The following is a 23,944-nucleotide window of genomic DNA, read 5'->3' as shown; positions in this document are numbered from 1 at the left end:
TCTGTCCACAGTGAGGATGCCCCAGATCTCCCTCTAAGCAAAAATACATAATTTTCATTTTCATAGGATCCAGGAATGAAAAAGCTTTTATTTTGTCACATATCTACATAAGTGAAACACGAGTTGTTCTGTTTTGTTTAGTTTACTTGTTTGTCAATGCATTTATACACATATGAGGAACATACTGTGATTATAAGTACAAATTTAAACACTTTAGCTAGGATCTGAGCTTTGAACTGAGGAAAGGTGCTAAATAAAGTCATAAATATCATACTGTGAAATTCAAATGCCTCTTCCTTTTGGACATCTCATTCTTTGTTATTTTAGTTCATCATTTTTACTGTATATCCAAAGTACTTGGTTTTCTTTCTAATACTTGCAACATTATTTGTTGTTGTTGTTGTTGCAAAAGTAAAATGCTCTAAGAAAACACGTGATTTAAGGCCATTGGAAAAAGCTCTGGAGTTTTTTGTATATCAAAACTGAATTTATTTTATTTGTTTTAAAGCTTTGCCAAAGTCAAAAAGACTGACCTTAGTAAAAAATTAAAAAATTTACATAGAAGGAAAACTAGATGAGGGATTTGTGGATTCAGATTGTCTTAACTGTTCCCACTGGAAAGTAATATGTGTTGCAGTGAGTAAAGAACCATAGAATCACAGAAAGATTTGCTTTAGAAGGGATTTTAAACACCATCTAAACCCATCAATCATGAGTAGCGATACATCCCACTGTATCAGGTTATCCAAAACCCCATCCAACCTGGTCCTCAGCACTTCCAGGGACTGAGCATCCATAGGAGAACATTTCTTTGAATGCTGATATTTCATCTACTGTTTAACATGGTCCCTGAAAGGAAAAATTGAAAGTGGAGGTATCTGTGGTAGCCAGGCACACTATCATTAGAACATATATTTTTTGTTTGAAAGAAAAAACTCCTTCTCCTTGCATAAAGTTTTAATGTAATCTATCTATGATATTGATTGAACATTTAACTTCCATCTAGATACTACTGAAATAAAAGTTGTGTTCTTCTCTTCTTCTATAATAACCATCAACCTTCTTCGACCATAACAGCTGTCTTCCAAATATAAAGCAACTGATCAGTTAGGTAGCACCAGTGCAACTTCAGCATGAATTGAGTTAAGTAGACTGAGGCATTCAAAGTGTGTACTATTTACTTGAAAATTTTAGAGACAGGAAAAATGATTTTTAAAAGATTAAAACGTTGTGAAGTCGAAATTCTTTGCTTCAGTTTTGCTATTAAAAAGAATATTTGCAAAAAACTTTTTAGTCTGTATCTGCAAAATAATATATGAAAATGTTATTTTAATATACCAGTCCATAGAGCATTTATTCTTTCTCCTAAAATATCTTTTCATCTTAATTGTAGAAAAATTACTGGGAGTGAAACTGTTGTTAATTAAACACAATACATTATTAATCTTAATTTTTTATTAGCTTCTATTATGAACTTTCTACTAAGAGAAACAAAAAACAGCTTAAAAGACATTAGGTAATTAAAAGTTGTACTCTGACATTATTTATCTTTGATTTTCGCTTATCTTACTTTTATAAAATCTTCACTGTTATCTTACTGAACATTTGCAGTGAAAAGATTTTTAAATTTTTTATGATTATTAAACTGTGAGGTAAACAAAATAATTCCATACTTTTAACTAGTAGTTTACAACCTCATATAAAACAAGGAGAGAATACAAGATAATGAACATTTCATTCTACTTTTTTTTTTTTAAATGTTCTACAAATTGTAATAGATTGCCTAGCATATAACCTAGGATCAAAAAGAAATAACACTAGTTCTGTGTGGTTAATTGTGGTATATGGATGCTTTCTTACTGCACACATACGTTATCCCGAATTGAAATACTGATTCTTTTAAAAGCAGCAGGAATTTACCTATTCAATTCAGCAGAGACAAATTTTATATTGGGAGTAGATCTGGAGCTGCATGTGTATGTACATCAGGATAGAGTACTCACTCCTGAAGAGTTTGTTTTTCTCTTCTTTCTTTACTATTTCTCCCAATGGAAGGTAACTCCCACCAAATCTTTCATCAGGTTTTGCTTGTTCTCAGAACTTTTGCAAATCCCAACCAGGTTATCTTAACTGCTTACTTTCTCAATACCCAGTATTATTAGTCTTCTTTCATAAAGTCTTGCTGGAATTATTACAATAATTTTCTTCTCCTCCTCTCCAGCCATGCAGAACAGTCATTTGCTTCACCTCTTTTATAGCTCGTTCCTGATACCAGTGCAGAGCTTGTCTCTTTTCCTGTGTTCCTGGTGTTCTCCCATCGCACTACTTGTCATTTTGACATCTAATAGGAAATTCTCTGTGCTGTTGTTATTAATACACCGTGACTTTTTCAGATAAAGTTGACCTGTCCTTTTCATAAAGTGCTTCTAGTAAGAACTCCTTGCTAGCTTCTTTTCATTCAAAAGAACTTTTTTCAAGTGTTTTTCAAAGTGAGTCAAAATCACTGGCATACAAATGTTTCAGTAGAAAACCATGATTGCATGCTTATACAAATTACTATTTTTGCTTATGAGTGAGTACACAGAGAGGAAGTACAGAGCCAAGTAATTCAAATAAGCATATGCAGAAGATCTTCAAACAGCATAATATTAAAACAGAAAAATATTTCTAGTGTAGGCAGATTTTTTTGGTTAGATAGAACAGCTTTTTTTTTCCAATTAGCTTCTTTTTATAGAGAACTCTCTACTCCATTCATCCTTCAAAAATTTCCTTTATGAGGCTACGTTCATATTAAACCTCAATTTAAATTGAAACAGGAGCCAATAGAATTTCTCCCCACTTATTTTCCTGCATTTGAACTAAAATAATTTTCCAGCACTACAGTTATGCAAGTACATGCACGCAAGTGACCAATTCCCATCACCCTCTAATATATCGGGATTGAAGCTAATGCCTCCTAAGTATTTCTATGGAAACTACAACAGATACAAAGAGCACAGTAACTCTATTTGTAGAGCAAATCCTCAGCTACAAAACACTCCTTTTCAACACAGTCACACCATCAGCTGTGCATCTTCACCAGCAATGAACAAGAGCCTGTTCACTCATAACAACCTGCACCAGTGGAGATGTACCACTGTTGCTGTCAGCACTGCAGAAACGCGCCACCCACTGCCTCACTGCGCTCACATCTGCTGGTTGGTCTCCATAAATGTTCAGCAAGTGTCGATGAATGTCAATGGGTGTCATTTTTTTCCACAAGGTGGAAGGAATTCGATGACACCTCTTTGCTTCATATTCACTTCCACGTCAGAATGTCAGACCACCCCTCTGCTGCCATCCGTCACACAGCAACAGCATGTAAAAGAACACTGGCAGGAAGATTCACCCTCTACTGCCGTACAACCAACATCTGCTTCTCATGTTAATAATAAAGTAGCACATAATAAAATAGAAGGTGATACTTTTGGAGCAGCCCTCCTATGTTTGTGTTTACAAACTCCCTCTTGGAAGCCAATGTTGTGAATTTCTAATGGACACTGAGATTAACAACAGGACTTTTTTTTCCAGCAGTGCTGGTTTATGAGAAATTGTAACTCATTTATTTATGGTACAAAAATCCATATTTTGCTGATAAATTGCCCCATTTTTAAAAGTTTTATGCACTCCTTGCTTGTAAAAGCCTGAGGAACATTAGTGCAATGCATTCAAATAATCATATATTAATGTATTTTCAAAACATTACAAGCGCTATTTTTCCACTTTTCTACTTTTTTCATTTAAGAAGCAAATTTAAAACACTTCTGGTTTACTTTTTTCAGTAAGAATTTGTTTTTAATTATAAATAAAATATCAGCATAATAATATATAACAGTTTAAAGGTTAAAATCTTAAGTTAGAAAAATGCTTCTCTATGAGACTCTAAAAGATTACTTGCTGCCAGATTGAGCTGTGGTCTCAACTCTCCAATATGTTTCGGTTGAGTACTGTTACAAATTGTGAGCACTTCTGGATCAAAATCTGAAATGGCTACCATATATTCTTTCTAAAGCACAAATAGATCTTGATATATATTGGAAAAAAAAAAAAAGTTCAATAGGTAGCTCTGAACATACATGTAAGATTAGTTACCCAGCTTTAGGAGAATTTATAGTAGCAGCATCCCATGTACTTTTTCCCCACCTCAGTATAAAAACACAAAAAAAAAATTAATACACTGTTTAAAAGAAACTTTAACAGAATCAAAAAGGAATTTGTTCAACTTCTAATATTATAATAAAATAGCCAAAGAATTTCATTTGAAAAGACTGTTCCCATTTGTCTGCGTGCTGCTATAAAGACATGATGAGAAGTCTTTTGGGTTAAAAGGACCATGTTTTGTGATGAACTTACATGGCACAAGTGTTTTGGTTTTTTTTCTGTAATGAGGAAGGTAGGAGAGAAAAAAGTTTATATCTAGTTTTGGATATGGTGCAAAAACAGGAATTTTGAAATAGGGCACAATTAGACTAAATCAAGACTTGATATTAATGGCTTTTCTGTGTTGCTCTAGGTAAGCTTGTGATAACAAGGCAGAGTGTTTGATATCAAGTCATTTGATATTACAACAAAGAACTTACTACTGTGTTTTGATGTACTTAATGGTGATGTACTCAGCTTTTATTCTTTAAATTTATATCACTCCTTTAAGGGTTCCAGATTTTGAAAGCTAATTATTTAAAATATTACTTTCATTTCTTATCTTTTCCTTTCTTTTTTCTGTTCTTTTTTCCCCAGTTCTTAAACTCATAAAATGGGATTTTATCAACAGGAACACATTTTTTCCCTGAGTCAGCTCATGTTTCTGATGGACTTCTGCAGCGTCAGTTCAGGGAAAATTCAAATTTAAGTAACACTTGATTGAACCATGTAATAAAAATATTGACTTAATGTACGTTGATGATTTCCTGCTATGTGCCCTACTTTCAATAGCACATCTCTAACAGCATATTCTGAAAATTTTCTAGACCTTTAGAATATCCAGTTGGTTCTGCACAAGGAATAGAGAGACTGAACTACCCCTAGGGTAGCTCTCCTTAGATTAGAACCAACAAAGAGAAACACTGTGTTTCAAAAGAAAAGAAACAGGTGTTTGATCATTTATTAACTCAGGCCATTTTTTATTGAAATGCCAGAAGCTTAACAGTTGGTCTGCAATCCCATATCATTCTCTGATAGAAGTAGGAGCCACGCAGATCTGCAGTCTGAAGATTCACCAATTTGAAAGACCCTTCAGTGTGCAAATTGTAGGTCACAGTCACCAGCTCCTGAGGAACAGACTAAGGAAGAGAAAGATAATGTCCCTTTCAATGGATATTTATTCTCTTTAATCATGTAAAAACACCATTTGGTTGCGCACTGATTTCTTCTTGCATGGCTTGCATGGCTAGGTGCAATTATCATTCTAGGACAATAATTAAGTTTTAAGCTGTGTAACTCACTTCAGTAGGTAGAGGCAAACCCTACTGTTTTGAGTGCCCACTTTAATGTTAATAGAATTATTTTATGAAATAATATGACCCATTCTGTTTCATATTCTTTCTTTTTACCAAATAACAACCTTACCACACCATCTGTTTTGTATAAAATATTTATATATATACATAAAAAAGAGACAGAGAGAGAGAAAAATAGGACACTACAGAAATAGAGTATCTGAGGACAACTTTAAAAATGCAATATATTTAAAACTTTTTGGATTAATCATGAACATAATTTGAAATTTTGTTCTGGAAAGGCAGTCTTCAAAAAGAGTTTTAGTTTACGATCATCAATACTTCTTGAAGGACTTTCTAGTTCATGAGTTGTTGGTTAAGAAGGGAGAAAAATTTCAGCAATAATAGCAGTCTGTATATATTTTTTAAAAAGTTAGGAGGTAAATCAACACATTAGTATTTTTACAGAAAATGATCAACCTACATGGCTGCTCAAAGTAATTAAATGATTTTTTAAAAAGAGTTCAAAAGCAGTGCTGCCAGTACTCAGTCAGTAAGGAAGATGAAGTCTACTTCATCACAGCTTGCACTTAATCCTATCAGTAGAAATATTGCTGATCTGTCTATGATGCGTTGGCTGATGCAGCCAAGGATATCCTTCCAGGGGCCTCTGCTGTCACCTCTTTTTGTTTACTTAATAGGAAATTAATATGTATTAGCTGGAAGTATGGACTGCAAGTAGAGGATCTGAAAACAAACCAGATTGTGCTGAGGACCAGAGACTCACAGCATTTTCATTTCACAGCTCCCCTGGCCCTGATCACCTGTGCCCATTTGTGCTGGGGTAAGATGACTGCTGTCTTGAAGTACTCCTTCCCATGCAATTTTCACCCAGCAGGATCCAGCCTGTGCACTCAGAGCCTACACCACAGGGAGAACCAAACCACATAAAGTGAGGGCAGGCAAGGAATACACTTTAAAAAAAGAAATTGTGATCCAAATTAAAGCACTAATATGAATGCATCCACCATAGTAGAACAATCTCACTGGATAGTTAAATATTCTGTGCATGTTGGGTACTCAGCTTAGGACAGTGCTTAGACTACATTTTCAAAATTAAAAAAGTTTTGGTTGAAATTTCGAATCTTTAAAGGAACCATAGAAGAGTTTCAGTTTCTCTTTAATCTTTTTTATTTTTTAATTATTAATTCTAGAATAAAATCATCTGTCTTTTCATACCATTCTTCAGGTCCTTTTATTCTTCAGGTCCTTTTATTAGATTGCCTAAGGAAAGAAATATCAAAATTGAATATAGTGTCAGATCAAACAAAGCTACCTTCAATCAGCAATAGAACAATCTCTATACCCATTTTACAGCAATTAAAATGAATAACAAATCTTGATGCTCCACAGAAGCACATGCTGGAGCTTTGTTCTTGGGTACCTTAGAGAAAGCCCTTACAACCTGGGCTATCTCTTTTTTGGAGAGAGACACTCTCTTCTCTCCTTCCAGAGTGCAGTAGATTTTGCAGAAACACTCTTGAAAGGGCTACTGAGTTGCTCTGTGTACTTTTTTGAAATTATCTCCTCCATTTTGCAATTTACCCTTTTTGGAAGAAAACATGTTTGCATTATATTGCCCTTACAGTCAAACCCTCTTCCCCTTACGTCCTCCTTCAGAAACAATCAGACACAATCATTCTAACAGCATGTCCAAGAAAGGCCATTTTTAGTCTTTTAAAAATAATCACATATGATGTTTGTCCTCTTGCTGGGGACAACATTTAAAAAAAAAAAGAAAACCACTAGAAGATTTTTCTCTTTCAAAGAGCTTCGGAAGTCAGTTGAATTTACAGTAGAAAGGTAAGGTGGAATGGTACAAATTAGTTTGCAACACTTTCTTTCTTCTTTCTCTATCTAGTCTCTCTTTGATTAACAGATAACAGAAAAAGAGAAAAAAAGAATGTAAGAGTTGAACCCAAAATTATCAGAAACCCAAAGGCCACACCTCTTCCACAGGAGCAGCTGTTTCTTCTGAAAAATTCCTGCCGTTTATATGAAGATGGAAATAATGTGATAGAAGGTTGGCACATACTATTTTCAAACCAGGGGCTCACTTGACAATTTGAAGAACAGATTAGGCTATGAGTAAAGATGTGATTTAACAGGAAAAATCAAAAGGGCAGCTGACTTTCTGGCTTTCACTGCCTTGTGAATAGTCCATTCACATAGCACTTTCTGAGCTTCCCTCTAGCTAGCTTAGCTCAAATAGACATAGCACTCAGTTTACATTCAGACTATTGCATAAGTGCTAAGTGATGACCACTAAAATAAAAGGAAAATAGATCCATGCTGTCCGTCATGCCAGTGAATTTCTAATGCATGCATTGATTCAGTCCAGCTTCAAAGCTGGGCACTTGGGTTCATAGATTCATTTGAGTTGGAAGGGACTCTTTAAAGGTCATCTAGTCCAACACTGCTGCAATGAACAGGGACACAACAGCTAGACCAAACCCTGGTCCAGCCTTAATTTGGCTGGATGGAGCATCCACTGCCTCTCTGGGCAACCTGTTCCAGTGCCTCACCACCCTGATTGTAAAAAATTTCTTTATGTCTAATCTAAATCTCCTCTCTTTTAGTATGAAACCATTTCCCCTTGTCCTATTACAGCAGGCCCTGCTAAACAGTCTGTCACCTTTTTTCTTACGGTCTTCCTTTGGGTACTGAAGAACAACCTCAGCTTTCTCAGCCTATCCTCATAGGAGAGGCGTTCCACCCCTTGGATCGTTTTTGTGGCCCTCCTCTGGACACACTCCAGCAGGTCCATGTCTCTTCTGTACTGAAGTCTCCACATGGATGCAATACTCCAGGTGAGGCTACACCAGCACAGTGTAGAGGGGCAGGATCACCTCCCTTGACATGCTGGCCATGCTTCTTTTGGTACAGCTCAGGATACAGCTGATTTTCTGGGATACAAAGGCACATTGCTGGCTCATGTCTTGCTTCCATCCGCTAATACTCCCAAGCTATTTTTGACAGGGCTGTGATCTATCCCTACATCCCCCAATCTGTATTAATAGTAGGGGGTTGCCATGACCCAGGGGCAAGACTTTGCACTTATCTTTGCTGAATCTCATGAGGTTTTCCTACACCTACTCAGCCTGTCTAGGTCTCTCTAAATGTCATACCTTTCCTGGAGCATGTCAACCACACCTCAAAGCTTGGTGTCACCTGCATACTTGTCAAGGGCACACTCAATCCCACTGTCAATGTCATTGATGAAGATGTTAAAGGGCACCAGTCCCAGAACTGACCCCTGAGGGACACCACTTGTTACCGATCTCCATCTAATATTGAGTCATTGACCACTATTCTCTGGATACAATTTCATAAACAGTTCCTCACCCTTTGAGCAGCCCACTTATCAAATCCATATCTTTCCAATCTGGAGAGAAGGATTTTATGGGAGACCATGTCAAAGGTCTTATTGAAGTCCAATAGATGACACCAGTAGCTCTCCCCTTGTCTACTGATGCAGTTACACCGTCATAAAAAACAACAAGGTTGGTCAAGCAAGACCTGCCCTTGATGAAGCCATGCTGGTTCTCCCATATCACCTCCCTCCGTGTTCCTTAGTGTAGCTTCCAGAAGGATCTGCTCCATGCTGTTTCTCAGTACTGAGGTGAAGTGTTAAAAGGTCTGTAGTTCCCTCAGTCACCCTAAAAATGGATGTGGCACTGCCTTTTTTTCAATCACCAGGGACTTCATCTGACTGCCATGATTTTCCAAATATCATTGAGAGTGACTTGGTGAGTACATTGGACAGTTCCCTCAGAACTCCAGGATGCATCTCATTGGATCCATAGACATTCAGGTTCTTCAGGCAGTTGTGAATCTACTCCTCACATACAGTGGGAAGGCAACACTCCTCTAATTTCCACCTTCTGAATCATCTGCTAAAAGACTGTGTGTGGAGAAGTTGCAAGTGAAGACTGAAGCAAAGTAAGTTGTTGAGCACCTCAGCCTTCTCTTTGTCTGCTGTTACTAACCTGCCCTGTATTTCTCACTAAGGGGAAGATGCCCTCGTGGACTTTTCCTTTCCAGTTGATGTATAGAAGCCTACAGAAGCCTCTCTCATCCTTCTTTGTGCCCCTAGACAAGTCCAACTCTTCCTGTTTGTTTCTCAAGCTGCATGTGTTGGTGTTGAGGCACTTCAGCTGAGCAGCTGATATTGTTACTTTCTTGGAGGATAATCACAGAATCACAGAATTGTAGGGGTTGGAAGGGACCTCTAGACATCATCGAGACCAACCCCCCTGCCAAAGCAGGTTCCCTACACCAGGTCGTACAGGTAGGCGTCCAGGCGAGACTTGAATATCTCCAGAGAAGGAGACTCCACAACCTCCCTGGGCAGCCTGTTCCAGTGCTCCGTCACCCTCACCGTGAAGAAGTTCTTACGCACATTCGTGCGAAACTTCCTGTGCTGCAGCTTATGTCCGTTTCCCCTCGTCCTGTCTCCACGTACCACTGAAAAGAGACTGGCCTCACCACTATGGCCGCCACACCTTAGATATTTATAAACCTGGATCAGGTCCCCTCTCAGTCGTCTTTTCTCAAGGCTAAACAGACCCAGTTCACTTAGCCTTTCTTCATAGGGCAGATGCTCCACGCCCTTCACCATCTTTGTGGCCCTCCGCTGGACTCTTTCCAAGAGATCCCTGTCTTTTTTGTACTGGGGAGCCCAGAACTGGACACAGTACTCCAGATGAGGCCTTACCAGGGCAGAGTAGAGGGGGATGATCACCTCCCTCGAACTGCTGGACACGCTCTTCTTAATGCACCCCAGAATGCCATTGGCCTTTTTGGCCACGAGGGCACACTGCTGGCTCATGGCCAACCTGTCGTCCACCAGGATGCCCAGGTCCCTCTCTGCAGAGCTCCTCTCCAGCAGCTCATCCCCCAGCCTGTATTGGTGCAATACAGGATAACTTCTTAATACCTTAAAAAATAGATTTAGGGGCTTTCCAGGGGTTGGAGCACCTGCTAGACAAACACTGAAAGAGCCAAAATCACTTTGGATGAGAGGTTCAGAGCATAATTTTAAGCCTGATAAACCAAAGCAGAACAGAAAGCCATAGAAAAGATGAGAAGGAGATGAAAGAAGTGTGGTGGGTTTGGACTGAACAGGAGTTTGCAAGGAGGCATGTCACATCAGGTATTAGTATGGAACATTGGAGGCTCCCACTGGCATACCATGCTGTGGGTTCGTGATGACCCTAGGGCTGCTGCAAAGCTGCTGATCTCTGATCCACAGCCTCACATGGCTAAGGAGCACCATGGAAACATGCAGAGATGTGTTTGAACTGCTGAGGCTGAGGAGGGCTGGAAGTGGTGTCAGCAGGAGAAATGCTGAGCCATTTCCATGTGTCCACGGGGAAAGGAAGAGCCACAGTGTCTAGGTCCTGCTTGCAGCTCCAGCACAGGCAGACAGGACACTGAGGGGGAGGAGTGCATGAAGAAATGTCTGAAACTATGCTTGCCATCACCCACTGGCAGAAGGAAGGAATTTGCTTTTAGGCTCAACGGGTTGACTTTGAGAGGTGGCTGATGCCCAGGGCTCCTGGCCATTTGGATTTGGGCTCCTAAGTAGTATATCAAGGAGTAACATCCAGCAGCTGATTGTACTGGTTCCAGACTCTTATTTCATTATGAAATAAGGTATACTTTCTCTGTGCCTGCACTATTATAAAATTTGAATAAAAATATATTTATTTAAGATTAGTCACTTTAAAGTGCAAACAGAAGAAATTGTATGCTACCGATGGATCCATTTACATTTGTGCTGGTGACCCTGATCTCATTCTGACTTCCTTCCCATTTTACACGGGTCACAAATTCAGCTCCTGCTCACGTTGTCTCCTGTCTGCAGTTAATGATGTGCCTAGTTGGAAAAGTGTTGCAGAGTGGTCATTTAATTCATTTTGATCAAAGTCTGCACCTCATATCTTCAATCAGAGTGAAAGTGCTTGGCCGGGTGCAGTGTTCAGTAATCAGTAGGGATAATGTACAAGCAATCCATCAGTGCTTGAAGCTGTTCTGTAGGGGCCCTCTCAGGGTCCTGAATTGCTTATCATAAGCAGAACTGATGCATTACATTTTGTCCCTAACTTTTCTAAAAAACTGTGGAGTCATTTCTGGAATTATTTCAGTATAGCAGACTTGCAACTAGTTTTGAGTCAAGGTCATGTTCTGTATTTAGGCTTCTGATATCTTATAACATATAACATATATATATCATATAACGTAAAACAACTGCTGCATTCCCCCTGCAGCCTTGGTCAGAGAAATATGCGCACCCACTCGTCAAAGGTTCTGCACGCACTGGTAAGCATTGGCGCTTGGCCACAGGGGCTATCATCGCTCAGATCCCACTTACAATGCTGTAGGTTTTTCATTGTAAATCCACCCAAGGGGAAAAACCGCAGAACTTTGCATCCTGAAATCCTCTGTGAGCAGAAGTTAGACAAAGAACCTCCTCTCACTTCCCTGTCAGATTGCCAGAAGATTAACATCCATAAGGACTAAAAGAACAGCTTATTTTTAATATATATGTGGAAACTATCTTCTGAGAGTTAAAAGCTGGGAAACAGAAGGTTCCAGTTCTGATAGCTCAGGATCTCCTATCTACAAACAGGTACTGATGAGAAACCATGGCTTCTCCATCATGAGGCAAGGATGTTCCATGCTGCACCATCCTGTAGCATGTGGAGTCCTCAGCGTAATTGCTTCATTTTACATATAATGAATCTCAAACGATTAAATAATTCATCTGGTTATTTTAAGCAGAATTTTTCCTCCTTCTATGAGTAGTCGTCATAAATCATAACAACTTGCAAGAGGAAAAAAAAGCATTGCAAAATGCTAGTATATTCCAGGGATGGAAATGCCGTCTTTTACCCTGCTCTTGTCCACCTTCTGTGCTGGATTCATGCACGGGTCACTTTTAAGCACTGTAAATAATCAAGCCCCACAAATCCACAGAATATGCCAATAACATATCATGTGGATAAAACTGTCTTGTCTTGTCCTTCATCCCTGGAGCCATCCAGTCTCCTATAAATTCTGCAAAAGGATAGAAGGATAAATTTCAGTAGGTTTCCCTTGTCAAATGGATCTAAGCTAAACTGAACAGCAAAACATAGCCAGCAAGTGGCTTTTGGGGACTACATTTTTACAGCTGGAAATTTGTTCTTGAATTCATAAATGTACTCTAGCTTTTGAATTTATTTGCTGTGTGCTAGCAGTTAGCAAACAGATATTGATGTTTGAATCCAGTGTTCAACTGTGTTTCTGGAAAGCTTTTTTTACTTGCACTTGCAGTTATGAAATCTATATGCATGATGGTGGAAGTACATGCACATCTATGCATACAGGCACATGTACATAACGCACAGTTTCACAGAATAAAAGTGCATCTACATCCAAATGTGTAGAACTCTGATCTTCTCTATAGAAGTAGGTAGTAGAAATGGCCCTTGATAATCTAAGAGATAAAAATAGGTCTCAACAAAATCAGTATAGAGAGGCATTATTTTGTTCCCTGCAAACTTCAGCATTCTGTAGGTGATTAATTAAAGCAGCCTTTGTGATTAAAATCCTTTGATTATTTTTTTAAATGAATAATGGTATCCTGGGGAAAGATCTCATGACATACACCACTAATACTGCATTAGGGACAGCATGAATCATGAAATAAGAAGAGCATTCGAAAAGAAGCGTTTAGTTTTCAAAAACTGTCACAAGATAGATAGATCATTCCTTGAACAAACTTCTCTGTTCTGCAGTTCTGAGCTGCAGAATTCATCAGCCCTGGCTAGAGAGACATCTTACTTAACAGCTGCAATACACTTATCCCCAAAACATCACTCTGTTCCATGTTCTCATTCCTAATCTGATGTATGCAGCCTGCTTCATTTTCCAGCAGCATCCTCGTTTCTCTGCTGGAAACAGTAACCATGTGAAATGACTCTTTTTCTGGGAAAAGCTGGTGTGAAGCACTTTGGGTGGCCCTCCCTCCCATGGATGTACTTTTCTTCTGACTTATCTGAAGTAGAGAAAGATTTGTTATCTGCATGCACTGCAGAGAGGAGGCATGGTATAGGAAACCTAATGGGTGGAAGACGCCTGTCTCTTCTGACTATTTGACATGAAAACAAATGTATTAACCTAGAAATTCCATAGCTTTGGGTATGTGTTCTCTTGTAGTTCTTCACTATTTGGAATAAAAGAGATATATATTCATTCTCTTGCATCAAACTCTGTTAAAAACTTGATAAATAAAATGTTTTTTCTAGTGATTGAATCCAATTTGTGCATGAGACTGTGATATCTGTGGGAAAATGAGATCTGAAGAATATTACTGGTAATTTTCTAACTAAATTAAATGCATTGTAAAGTTTCCGGTGATATGTGAAGATTTTTTCAGCTCATGACCCAAGAGGGAAAAATACAAGTGCCTTTAGAGACCTATTTCATTCCCCTAGTTCTGTTTACATAGCCTTCTTTCTGCAGGAAACAGGTAGTAGCAGACAGGGTGCTGTACGTTGCAGATAACTCTGCCATTATCTTATTTCTTGTGCCATCCAGAAGTGTTGGATAAGATGGGATTGGAGATATCCAAACATAATCCTGTCCATTTTTTGAAAAGAAAGAAAAAAACACAAACAATACAAAAACCTGTATTTGTTTCCTGATGAGTCATCTAAAAGCTCAGGGAGAATGTGAGGAAGTGGCTGATACAAACCGAGGAGATAAAGAAATAAACTGAATGTGAATAAGGGTATTTTATCTGATTGTCAAGAACATGCATCCAAAGCAACACAGTGTAATCTATTTTGTAAATAAATCCATAAAACTACTGATCAAAGAGGATGCCCTAATGGTAAAAGGATAAATAACTGCATAATGACAGCACTTACCTGGAAGACAACATTTTTTCAAACATAAAGCTCTGTAAAGCAACCACACAGCAGAGCTGTATCTTAAATGATAATAAAAATAAAAATCCATACCTAAATAGAACAAAAAAAAATCCAGAACAAATGTGTCTTTGGTGGCCTCTGTCCTAGTGAGTAATTGTTTTGTTGTTCAGTGCATAAAGGATTGAGTTTACCCTTATCCTTCCCCTTCACAGCAGGTTGTTTTTCTGATCACATCATTCTGCTGTCACAACCTGCTAACCATTTTCTCAGCCACACAAAGTCTGTCAGGGAGCTGGAATGAACACAAGCTGGCACGTAACTAATTACTCCCTACTTCATCTGCATTTATTGTTACTTCCTCTTTCTTCTCCATGAAAAACATAAGACTATTTGAAACAAGATGAACTTATAGGAACTTTCTTGTTTTAGGAACAAATAATTTTTATACCAAGCATTCACAAAAAGGCTCAAACTTCTTGGCCTATCAAGATATTCCTTTACTGTTGATGTTTTCTTTTAAATTTGTTCCACAAGAACATTCAAAGCTCTCTAACTGCTTTCTAGCAACAGGATGAGTACTGAAGAATAGCAATGGTCGAAGAATAACAGCAGGTATAAGAAAGGAGTTCAAATGATCAGGAGAAATTATGTAATGCCATTCACCAAACTTTTTCTGTGGCCATCTTCTGCCAATACTTTGCTTTGCAGTAATAGCTTTAACTTTGGTTGCAGATTACAGCACCATGACAGTCCCCTATTTCATAGAATTATAGAATGGCCTGAGTTGAAAAGGACCATAGTGATCATTTAGTTTCAATCCCCCTGCTATGTACAGGGTTGCCAACCACTATTTCTACTTACACAAAGTGGCCTCTCTCCAATGTGCTGTTCCTACTCATCCATCTGGGAACATTTTTGCCTGCAGTGCCTACATCCCGCTATGGAGCTGTTCTAGCTGCTACAGAATGCTTACAGAACTTTCCAATACACAGGGCATCCTCCTGGGTGCAACCCTCATCTAGCCCCTGCAGTCACATATCACACTCCCTTCATCTCCTGCTGCAGACCCTGTGGTAATGGAGGCCACCTGAGATCCCGAAGCAAATGTTGGCACCCGTCTGACTGCTTGATAGTAAAATATAGTAAAATCCACCTTTAGTGGATTCCCATTCTCCTTCACTTTTTGATTATTCTAGAGAAGATCACATCCATCTGAAAATGAATCCCCATGGGAAAGGGGTTTGGTTTCCAACCAGCTCCATCTGTACTTCTGCAGCTCTCCTTGCACTTCTCTGAGGGTGAGATTTTGTCCTCAATGTGGAGAAGCAGCCCCTTTTCAGTTGGCTTGAACAAGTTGTGACATTGCACTCTGAGCTGGACAGGTACTGTCGTTGAGTTTTCTGCCACCACTTTCTCTTTCCTAGGCTGTCTTTTGGAAGTTATCTTCTTCATACATGTTAGTGAAAAAGATGCTTGGCTGTGTCATGCATCCCAGATGGGAGAAGGCATCTAGGGAGACTCGCAAACACTATTGTGTCCCTCATTGTTCCTTCACTATCCATAACATGCAATAATAGCATGAATGCAATCATTGTCACTGCATTTTGAAGAACAAATTTTATAAACATCTATGGATTTTTCACTTCTAATAAAACATTTTACTAAGGGAAACAACAGACATAAACTACAGTCAAACTTTGGCACGTTCTTTTTGTAAGTGGCCACTCAGTTCACAGTAAACTGAACTCATCTCTTGCATAATTTTGATTAGATAACCTATACTAAATATAGGAAAAAGGAAAAGGAAACTCTGTAGAGAGTAGCTTCAGAGATATGCAAAAATATGATAATTTTTCCATGTCATCACCCCTCTTATTTTAAATTAGTGAGATTCCTTCTTATCACAGGAAAGGGAAAAATAAGATCTGCCTTTTCATATTTTATCTTTTTACATTTGATTGATTGATGCTTTAGTTAAACTTCTCCTTGTACACTATCAAGAAATTGTCATCTGGGATATGTGACAAAGCTGAACAAGCACACCTGGAATACAGACACAATAATTTCTTCATGAATAAAAACTCCTGCACAGATTTATTTAAACTAACAGCAAGTACACAAATATTTCTAGAAAAATAAAGAAATAAAAAGCATTATGCAAGGGGTGAGTTCAATATAATGTCTGTTATTTTTTTGTAAATATGAATATATGAATGTTTGAAATAATAGAAATAAATATTTTTACTCCCTGTTTGGAAGATTACCACTTAAGGACAGAGTGCTTCCACTTCTACCTGTGCAAATCATCTTTGAAACAGCAGGTCTAACCTACTTTCCTAAAAGAAAATATGAATGATATCTCTCTCCTTTAGGGAAAAAAAGGCTGTTTCTAGGCTGCTATGAGCCAAAGCCTTTTCGTACTCCTTTCTGAGTGGGGGAGGATCATAATATTATCATTTAAATCATCATTGTTTATGCGGGCTACTCCAAATGTAATGCCTCCCATTTTATTATTGTTGACACAGGACATCAGAAGCAGATGTTGGTGGTGTGGCAGTAGAGGCTGAACCACCCTTCCAGTATTCCATTACATTTTGTTGCTCTGTGACAGATGGCAGCAGAGGGGCAGTCTGACTGAATGGTGTCTGACACAGAAGGGTATATGAAGAAAAAGAGTGTCACCGAATTCCTCTATGTGAAAAAAAATACAGTTCATCAACACTTGCTGAACATTTATGGAGACCAAACTGTGGGTATGAACACAGTGAGGTGGTGGGTGGTATGTTTCAGCAGCGGCAACAGCAGCAGTAGTTCTCCTCCACTGATGCAGATTTTTATGAGCATAGAATGCAGGCTCTTGTTCATCTCTGGCAAAAATGAACAGCTAATGACAGATTTATAGCTTAGAATTTGCTCCATCAAATAGTGCTCTTCTGCTCTTTATATCTGTTGTAGTTTTCACAGAATGAAATAGGAGGCGTCACTTTTGGAGCAGCTTACATAAGTTATTAACTGTTGAGTTTCCTTACAGAGATTGTGGGAAACTATGAGGACATAAAATGTCTTAAATTTTACATTTACTGAAAGAGAATCGAGTTGACAATTCTTATGAGACCTTTTTTTAGTTAATTGACTGTTGGCAGTGCTAGTGGCCTGTGTAAAGATTTCCCATCCCAGCAGACAAGATTCAGTATCTGGTACAGCACATCAAGATCAGATGATGTCATTTTTTTCCCATCTTTCTGCTTGAAAAAATATATGACGACTTTAAGCAGCATTTTAGAAAATTAAATATTGCTAAATCAATTTTTAGAATACTTTTTGCTGGGTTTTTGTTTTCTCACTTTTGTTCTCTTTTGAAAACATAAAAAAGAATTCCCCTTTAAATGCCGTCGTATTCCATATGACAACCATTGTTTTTTCTCCCCCATGTTTTCAGTGAAGCCAAAACTAACATGGCTTATTTTGTTGAGTAGGAACAAAAATATCAGCTTAATTACTATCTCATCCTGTCATGACAATACTTGACTATTTCTGTACCAGCACTTTCCACAGACATTAATACAGCATAGGAATAACAGTTATTCATTTGCTGCCACATTGAGCCAAGGGGAAACAAAAACAGTTCTTTTCTGTGAAAATTGAGAATAGGAATTAGTAACTGCCTCCAAAACAAATTATTGAAAGGATGCTTTGTGACTTTAGAAGGCCTCAGATTATGTCACATTTGCTTGGCAGATTTAAGTATTAATAATAATTTTGTTATCATAATTAAAAAGTTTAACATTTAAAGATATTTTTATATAGCTTTATGTTCAGGAAATTTGAAATTTATCATTTTTGTTAGCAAACCAGCATAGGATACGCTGTAATATTTCTTCTTGCTTTTTGTGATAGTGCCTCTGTGTCCTATTCATGCTTATACCTGCATGAATCTAGAACAGTTACAATGAAATCAGAGTTTGTATCCCAAATGCACTGGGATGCTACATTGGTTATAGCAGAATTTTACCAACATATGTTGGTAAGTAGAGGAGTCAAGTTAAGTGAATGTGAATTGAACTTAGGAACTGCATGAAAACTGTCCTTGAGCACAGTTCAGTGTGAGAGGAAGAGCTCGGATGAGAGAGGAAGATGAATCATAGAATCATAGAATCATTTTGCCAATACTTCGCTTCACTGTAATGGATTTAACTTTGGTTAGAGATTCCAGCATCATGGCAGACCCCTAATTCACAGAATCATACAATGGCCTGGGTTGAAAAGGACCACAATGATCACTTAGTTTCAACCCCCCTGCTATGTGCAGGGTCACCAACCACCAGACCAGGCTGCCCAGAGCCACATCCAGCCTGGCCTTGAGTGCCTCTAGGGATGGGGCATCCACAACCTCCTTGGGCAACCTGTTCCAGTGTGTCACTACCCTCTAAGTGAAAAACTTCCTCCTAAAGGAAAGGAACTCCTAAAGGAAAGGAACTCCTAAAGGTGGGACAGAGCTATGCAGTGGCTCAAATGCAGACATGCAAAAGTGACACACATGGGGAGGCCACTGAAGAGGGAATCCAGTGTGCATGCCTTTGCAATAAGTTAGCACCTGCATCTCAATCCTTAACTAAAAGAAGGTGGGCGGATCTCCCTCCAAAGCCTCCAGTGATGGCTTCATTTCTTTATTTAGCTTACAGGGAATCAAAGGACTATTTTCCTAAGTGCTTAAAATAGTAGAAACAGTTTAAAACTCAAAATTAAGGATAACTGATCCAAAAACATCCCCATATCTCCCTAGTTCCCCCTATCAGATTTTCTGACATTCAGCAGCCTTCTAGGGAAATATAACATATTGATATTCATAAATCTCTTTTGTATGAAACAGGTTGATCAGATAATTTTTCCTGTTGGAAAACGATCATTTTAGTAAATCAAAATTACTTGAGGGAGTATTAATACGGCGGTTCCCTGGCTGCTGGCCTGGAAGCCTTGCCAATGTGCAGCCAGCCAGCAATTTTTCTGTGAAGAATGCTCCATTTTTAAATTTTTCACCCTCAGTTAAAACAATTCTTTTCACGCTGTGAAAGTTTTAGTGGGAACCAATCTTTTACTTTTTGGCCAACTTTGCCTGTGTGTTGTTAAATATTTATGCTGATTACAACATATCAATCAAGTGGCCTTGTGCAATGAGCATTAGATTTTTATATTACTTCGACCTTCTCTAGACTGCATGAATATTTTTACTCTTGACTCCCAGTCATTTAAAAGAACAGAACAGAGATAATTTAGAAGAGTTAAGGAGCTCAAGTGCAGCATTTTACAGCATTGCCCCTATCCTATTGATTAGTTCTGTTTCATACTAGTAATATACTTTTGCAGCTAGGCAACGTACAAACTTGTTTTTCCTTTCAAGAGGAATGTTGAAACAATAAAGGATAAGTCATACTGGCTGTATTGATTTGAGACAACCTTGATGTACACAATCTTTTGAGATTCAAACATTTATCTGGGGGGCAAGGGAAATAACATTTTATTTGCTTCATTGGGCCTTATTGAGAGAAAATGATATTAGGCATCTAAAAATTCTCTGCATTGTGGCAGGCTTTTAAAGGCAATGAGATAATTGCAGCACATTTCCATATTAATCAATAAAATGAAAGGCAAAAATCAATTTTGTCTGTGCAAGTGTGTGTGACACTTCCCTAAGAGCCATAGCATTGGGATGGATACCTGCCAGCAGGGCTGGCCATAGGTTGATTATTTATGGCAAGGAAAAGCATTAAGTCAGCTCAGTGACAAAGTAGCAGGAAAGATATTATTCATGGGATATCTATTCAAAAATCTGGCATTGGAACCTGCAAAATGTTATTTCAGATCTTAATGACTATTGTGGTTTCCTACATAAAATAGGAGAAAAAAATCTTTTGTTCAGAAGAACAAAAGGCCGAGTTTACCAAAAGAACTGAGAAGCATCCAGATGTTCTCTGAGAGTTGTGAGAACCCTAAGGAATTTGTCACATAGTCTTGGGATAGCAAGGAATAAAGAATAAAATGTGACTCTCTATTTTCATATTCCACTTCCTTATTCCTGTACTGGAACAGAACCTCAACACCAAGTCATCCTCCCCTGTCACTCACTGTTTGACAATCTTTTTGAGATAGTAGAATGTTAGATTACAAATTGGATGGTTTTTGAAAGCTTACATTTATAATTTCTGTGATGCTGTATCCAGGTATATAGAAAATAAGCATTCACTTTTTTCTTTGGTGCTTCGCTCCTACCTGAGTTAATCCCAATATTTAGCTTGGGGTTTGTTTGTAGTTTGGTTTTTGGAATAGCTTTTTTGGGATTTTTATTTTGACAATTGTTCAGGTAATAGAAGAATGATCTAGCACCAATCAAAAAGCTGTTTTTTGAGTGATAATACTCATTTCAGAGTCCACTGTTGCCTAAAAGACATTAGAATTTACTTATTTTTCTTATAAAATGACATCACTTGATATCATTTTACTCCTTAGTCACACAGAACCATGAGATCCTTCTTGGATTTTCTTCAACAGTGTTCATCTTTCCTATCCTGAATAGTAAAACTAGCGCACCTAACAATTTACTCCCATTTCTAGATTACATATCATTTATGAGCTGGTTACAGCAGCAAAATCTTAAGCATGGAGTCCTGTGCAGTCCGTTAAGAAGCCTTTGGAGCAAAATTTATACTGTTCTAAGCTTTCTACCAGCAATTTAGGCTATAATCTCAACTTCTAGATACCAGAAGTGAATGGAAGTCCAGCTATAAAGTCACAGAAAAATTCTGGGTCATGGAGGGATCTGAAGAGATCCTCAGGTGTTTACTAGCTGACATGGTGAACAGAAACCTGTGCCTGTTGCATCTTGTATTCTCACTCCATATCAATGTGAAGAAGGTTCCCCAATCTTCTGAGTATCTACCTTTTAGGCACTTAAGATTGTGATGAGATCCTCTTTGAGTGTGTGCTTTGTAGCCTGAGCAAAACCAGTTCATTTCGCCTTTCTCTGTTTATCTAGTTTTCCAGATCTTTCACCATCTATGTGGCTCTCAACACTTCTCTGAAGGGCTAGAAAACATTTGATTATCTTGAGGCAGCATTCAAGATTCTCTGCATTCCACAATAAAGACCATGGAACAGTAGTGAACAGAAAATAAGAATGGCAAGTTTGTTATATTTAAGTGAGTTTTTTAAAAACAATATAGAGGGCACTATGGCTATTGCTAGAATTATTGTGTATAGACTAGATGCTGCTAAAGGATAAAATTATTCTTGAAATAACCAGTTTCTTAAAATAAGTTGCTTTAAAAAATGGAAAAGTATCATTTCTCAAGAAGACATAGTAGATCACTTATTAATTACATTTTCAAAAGAGTACTGTAAATGCTATTAAGTTTGGAAAAACTTTATTTTACTGCACAAAATTTAGGAATATAAGTAGGGTATAGAATGAAAATCAGTGCAGAGAGTATAATCACAGTGAATTTGGAATACAAGAAGACATTTGACATGGAAAATCTCAATTATAAATCAGTTGTGATGAAGAAGATAAGGAAATTGGATGAAACGAGAGGTTCAAGGCAATTTTCTGAGTTAGGGATTTGGGCCAAATATGGTCTCTGCAAAACAACACAAATTAAATCCTAATTTAAAAGTTTGATTCATTCTGGACAACACAATACCAGAGAGTTCTTTTAAAGATAAATAAAAAAAACAGCAAAAGACTCAAGGAAATCACTCAAAAAAAAAAAGTTTTAAAAAAAGAAAAGAAGAAAAGAAAGGCAAGATGGAAAGTGTGACATAGCCCAAACCGAATGAGAGCATGATACATGTCTACAAGTGTCTGAAGAATATACAAAAGTCATGCTGCTTAAGATTATAAAAGATACCTTATAGGAATAACTCAGTGAAATTAAGCAGCAAAAAAAGACATACAACACATGATGGGAAAAATATTCCAGTGAGGCGGAATAGACAATGAAATAACTGTAAAAGAGTGCTGGAAGTCTTTCAGCATTAGCAGTGGAATGGTTAAAAAGATCTTTGAGGCTCTACTGTTTGTGATCCTACCAACATTCCACAAACATTTATATTCAGGAGAGCTTTACTACTGTATGAAGATACTGAATAAGAGGTGTTAGTCTATCATTTACTATCTTCAACCATTTGAGCACATCTCATCAAAGGAGAGTGAGAAAGATGCATGTTTTTAAAACATCCCAAAATATTTATCTTAAGAGAATTACACAGATGAGTAAATATTAATACAATTAAATGAACAGGCTATAGCAGGAAGCATATGGGCATGCATCAGTGAGAGCTATTTACTAACTACATTTTTTGTAGCTGATGATGGAACTACTTAAACATCTCTTGGCATAAGAAAGAAGCAATAAGACAAATATTTTATAAATGTGCTGCATTTTATTCATTGATTTATGTCAGACATTCAGACAGAACACTCAGAAATATTTGGCAGTAACATTTGCTTGAAGTCTGATTCAGAACATCTTGCATTCAGCTCCCATAGGGTAACAGAATCATAAAAGTAGATTACCATTTTGCCTGGTCTTTGCTGCTTTCTTTCTGCACATGTGAAAAAAATAAGACATCATCTAACAACAGTATATTCAATTATTTAGAATCACTTGAAGTTATAGAAAGACAAAGAAGAAAAATGATTTTAATATGGATATTTTTTTCAGTACATGGAGGAAAAGTCTATGTTATGCAGAATGCTGAAAAAATTTAGTGAACCTACAGCTCAACCTACAAAATTCATTTTGTTGCTATCAGCAAGATGACAACTGCCTGCCAATACATTTTGCATACATATATTGTACATGATATGAAAGTGATTTTTTGAGCTGTTATAAATAAAAGAGTATGTTAGAGAACAACCTGGTGGAAATGATAAGAAGTTCTCTGTTATTACCGGGTAAGGGAAAAGTTAGCTCATTTGTAACATTGGCAATACTTTTTTCTTTCTTGTGAGATCAATAAGTGGTCTTGCTGTGAATCAAAATGGCCATATAGCTGGTAAGAAATATCAAAAAATGTAATATTAAATCTGCAACTTCTCATGACTGAAAATAAAAATTGATAAACATTTGTCCAGGGAAGTGGTAGAGTCGCCATCCCTGGCAGTGTTCAAGAGGCGTCTGGATGAGGAGCTACAAGACATGGTATAATGGCTTGTGGTAGCAATGGTGATGGGAGGACTGTTGGACTAGATGATCTTGTAGGCCCTTTCCAGCCTTGTGATTCTATGATTCTATGATTCTATGACTCTATAATAATTAATCAGATCTGACGAGCTAAACATATTTTTTTCAGTATGCCTTTGTAATTAAATACAGACCTACCTTAGTAAATAATCTGATGTCGGTAAGTGAATATCCAAATAGAAAACACTGAGATTGCCTTTATATAAATGAAACATGAGTTTTAAGAAAAGTAACTCCCACCTCCTTAAAA

General features: G+C 37.7%; 1 protein-coding gene and 1 non-coding gene across 2 annotated transcripts in view; one reads left to right on the top strand and one right to left on the bottom strand.

Annotated features, from left to right (window-relative positions):
* The window catches only part of LOC104917438 (glypican-6-like), a 105,537-nt gene that overhangs the window by 27,071 nt on the left and 54,522 nt on the right, over positions 1–23,944 (top strand). The window lies entirely within an intron of this gene.
* On the bottom strand, positions 10,490–10,549 carry LOC116216231. The gene has a single exon (XR_004158685.1). It is a non-coding gene; the product is annotated as a U7 small nuclear RNA (small nuclear RNA).

Source organism: Meleagris gallopavo, chromosome 1 (genome assembly GCF_000146605.3).
Source record: "Meleagris gallopavo isolate NT-WF06-2002-E0010 breed Aviagen turkey brand Nicholas breeding stock chromosome 1, Turkey_5.1, whole genome shotgun sequence".
Lineage (NCBI taxonomy): Eukaryota > Metazoa > Chordata > Aves > Galliformes > Phasianidae > Meleagris > Meleagris gallopavo.
Note: the sequence above shows the minus strand (reverse complement) of the source record. Positions and strands in the feature narration are given on the sequence as shown.